The sequence below is a fragment of the Equus quagga genome, unplaced genomic scaffold, assembly GCF_021613505.1.
Source record: "Equus quagga isolate Etosha38 unplaced genomic scaffold, UCLA_HA_Equagga_1.0 95587_RagTag, whole genome shotgun sequence".
Classification (NCBI taxonomy): Eukaryota; Metazoa; Chordata; class Mammalia; order Perissodactyla; family Equidae; genus Equus; species Equus quagga.
This window is the reverse complement of record NW_025804059.1, coordinates 1-4,264: the sequence shown is the minus strand read 5'-3', so window position 1 is coordinate 4,264 and position 4,264 is coordinate 1. Positions and strand designations below refer to the sequence as shown.

At 37.5% G+C, this 4,264-nt stretch overlaps 1 pseudogene; it reads right to left on the bottom strand.

The window, feature by feature from the left end:
* Window positions 1–342: 342 nt before the first annotated feature.
* LOC124234603 (olfactory receptor 2A12-like) lies at window positions 343–1,128 on the bottom strand (annotated as a pseudogene).
* Between the last annotated feature and the right edge of the window lie 3,136 nt (window positions 1,129–4,264).

The following is a 4,264-nucleotide window of genomic DNA, read 5'->3' as shown; positions in this document are numbered from 1 at the left end:
GTTTGTGAATGTGGCAAATCTTTTTCATTGTTTATTTTAGTGTTAAACAATTCTTGCATTTTTTGGGAGAAAAACTTTATTATAATGTAATATTTTATTTTATGGACTTCTTTTACTAATATTTTCTTTAAGATATTTTCATCTATGTTCATGAATAGGATCAGACTGTGATTTTCTGTTTCATAATGTTTATCTCAGGTTTGGTGTCCATGGCTTAAACAGTGTGAGTATTTATTTTCTAACCTTATAAGAACTCTAAAGATCAAGGGTACTGGGTTTGTTAAATTAAAGGACCCAAAAGGGTATTCAAGGAGCCAGAATTGTGTGAACAAGCTCACACACTCAGGGTACTACAAACCATCCCTCACACTGATCTCTTCTTCCCACAGATCTCGTCAGGGCACCCTTCAGCTCTGGGTTCCTCCAGCTGTAGACCAGGGGATTCAGTATAGGGGTGCAAAGTCTGTGAAATAATGATAGGCTTTTCCTTTGTTCTTGAGAATGGTTGGATTTGAGAGCCAGGGATGTGATGATGGCACTGCTAAAGATGAGCCCAACCAGGTATAGGTGGGAGGAACATGTGAGCAGGCCTCTCTGTGGCCCTTCCCAGACTAGACGCTGAGGATGGGAAACAGGGTGCATGTGTAGGAGACCAGATCCAAGCAGAGGGGCCAGACTAAGACAAACACAGAGCCCACAAAGGGGACAATTTGGCTGAGCCTAGTGTCAGCACAGGCCAACTTGAATACTGACATGATTTGACAGAGGGTGTGATTGAATTTTGTGGCCCACAAAAGGGCGGCCTCAGAATAAGAGTAATTTGGACCAGAGCCAAGAGGAAGCTGAATAGCCAGCAAGTGGCCGCCAGGACAGTGCACACTCTCCAGCTCATGCTGACAGTGTAATGCAGGGGATGGCAGATCGCCACGTACTAATCATAGGACATCACCACCAAACTCATATGCTCCATGACGGCACATGCCAAATACAGAAAAGTCTGAAGGATGCGTGGAGCGAGGAGACAGTTTTCTCCTGCATTATAAGATTTGCCAGCATCTTAGGGACAGCGCTGGAGGCCTAGGACATGTCCACAATGGCCAGGTTTGAGAGAAAGAAGTACAAAGCTTGCTTACATTGTTGAATATATTTAAGTTAATTAAAAGAGTATATAGGCTGACATCTTAGAACCTGAAGTATTGACTTTGGGCAATAGTCAAGCCAATTTTTTTATTCTCATTGGAAGGACTGAGTTGAAGAACTATAATCTTCTCTAAAACTATCTTCTATTTCATGTTTCAGCAAAGATATTAATTATTCTTTGAAGCATTTGTAACTCTAAAAGTTCTGGCAATTTATGTTCCAAAGACATATAACTATTTCCTCAGAGAAGTGAAGAAACATAGAATTGCTTTTAGTTTTAAATTATAATTAGAATCAAATTAATCTTTGCGGGGTGAACATGATGTAATGTACACGGAAAAGGAAATATAACGATGTCCACCTGAAAGTTATATAAAGTTTAAGCCAATGTTACTGCAATAGAAAAAAAGAACTGTGAATAAATCTAGGGAATCTATGCCAAAAAAACAATTATAATTACAATCATATATTGCCAGCACGTGAACAATTTAGACGTAAAATTATGATGAAAAAAAACGCAAGGAAAGGAAGCGCGCATAGATGATGATCCTCTGCTCAGTAAAGTCTTTCTGTGTTTGTTGAGGCAGATTAAACATCTAGGGCAGCACGCTGGACCTCATCTTTTTGGTTGGTTGTCTTTTTCAGCACCTTTCTTTGTTATAGTCTTGAATACAGTATATTTTATGCTTTGGGTACTATATATTTTTCAAATGAAAGTTAATTATGTTTAATTTTGTACTCATTCTACAATTTTATAACTCTTGAGATAAAGTTTTCATGACTTGTCAAAAAATAGAGAAAAATTAACATCATGATACATTTTATAATAAAATTAAAAGGCTTCTTCACCTCAAAGGAAATCATAAACAAAATGAAAAGGCAACCTACCAAATGGGAGAAAATATTTGCAATCATCTATCTGTTAAGGGGTTAATATTCAAAATACGTAAAGGACTCATACAACTCAATAGAAAAACAAGCAATCTGCTTAAAAAATGGGCAGAGGATCTGAATGGGCATTCTTCCATTCAGAAGACATACAGATGGCCAACAGGTACATGAAAGGGTACTCAACATCACTAGTCATCAGAGAAATGCAAATTGCAACCACAGTGAGACAACACCTCACACCTGTTAGTATACCTATTCTGAGAAAGACAGGAAATAATAAATGCTGGCAAGTATGTGGAGAAAAGGGAACTCTTGTGCACTATTGGTGGGAAGGTAAATTGGTGCAGCCACTAGGGAAAACAGCATGGAGTTTCCTCAAAAAAATTAAAAATAGAACATCTGGTCTAACAATCCCATTTCTGGCTCTTTATCCAAAGGAAAGGAAAGCACTAACTCAAAAAGGTTCTGCACCCCCATGTTCACTGTAGCATTATTACACTGCAGACATGGAAACAACCTAACTGTCCATCGATAGATAAATGGATAAAGAAAATGTGGTGTGTATACACATGGAAGCGTGCACAGATACACACACCTCACAATGGAATATTATTGAGCCATAAAAAGAAGGAACTTTTGCCATTTTTGACAACATGGATGCACCTTGAGGGCACTAGCCTAAGTGAAATAAGTCAAATATTGTATGATCTCACTTACAGGTGGAATCCAAAAACAAAAAAACAAAAAAGACCTCATAGATGCAGAGAACAAATTGGTGGTTGCCAGAGGAAGGGGTGGGAGGGGGGGAAAAATGGGCGAAAGGGGTCAGAAAGGACAAGCTGAGAGTTATAAAATGAATAAATCTTGGGTATTTACATACAGCATGATGACTATAGTTAATAATACTGTACGGTATATGTGAAAGAGGGTGAGATAAGACATTAAAAGTTCTTGTCACAGGAAAAAAATTTTGTGACTATGTATAGTGAAGGATGTTAACTGGACTTACTGTGGTGATCATTTTGCAATATATGTAAATATTGAATTTTTACAGAAAGGGAGCAATCCTAACTTATTGAATCCTTCTTAGCATCCCAAAGACGGTTGTTCAATACTGTTTCATACAACCAGAGGAATTCTTGCTGCCGTGAAGGACAAATGATGTTGGCTATATCCTAGTTGTCTCACGCTGCTTGGTGCTACCCCAAACCATCTTCAGCTTACTTGGTTCAAAGAGTACACAAATTTTGGTGGGAAAATTTTCAAGAATTCCAACAGGATTAAATCTTACATTATTAGAAAAATCATGACCCCAAAATAAGTGTAATGTTTAAGCAATATTCAAAACCCTTATCTCTGGAACTATTTACATGTTGACTAATGAATTTCCTTTTGACCAAATCTTAAACTTTTAATATATTTGAGGATTTTTTATACAGTTTCTTGTTGGAATAAATCTCTCTCTAACTTTTTTCCCTTTACTTCTAAATTATTCCACCAAGTAATCTAGAGTTTCTCTAAACTCTCATTTCATTGGCCTCACAATTGGGGAAGAAGAGTCATATAACTCTGTAGTATTTTCTTTGTTGAAATTTTAAGTCTACTTTGGAAGTTGTCTCTCATGGTATTAATTTTACTGCACTGTTTCCAGCTACCACAAGGTGAGAAGAAGTTGTATATGTCTAAATACGTAAGCCAGAGAAATGTATTGATATCCTTTTCCGACGTTTAAATTTTTTCTCCATACATTAGTATTCTTGGCTTCCAAAATAAAGAGAATTCAATATTTCTTAAAAGACAGAGTAAATATTCTGATTATTTAGCTGCCCAATCTCCTAACATGGTCTTTAAAGTTTAGAAGATATGCTTTGCCTTGGAACTTCGCCCTATTTTCAGAGCTAAAATTTGGGCCGGTACAATTTTTGCATCAAAATTCAAAGTGGGAAATTTTTTTGACATTTTGCTTCACAAAGCACATATTTTAAAAGGAAATCTGCAATCAAACAACATTCTGTCTACTCTTCACAAGGACCTCTTCTTCTGCAGTGCTCGATACAAGGCGCCCTTCACCTGAGCATTCCTCAGGCTGTAGATGAGGGGGTTCAGCATGGGGTTGAAGAGGCTGTGAAACAGGGACAGTATTTTCTCCTGTTCTTCTCATTGACTGGAGTCTTGGACCATATAAACCACCATGGCGATGCCAAAGAAGAGTCCAACCACACAGAGGTGGGAG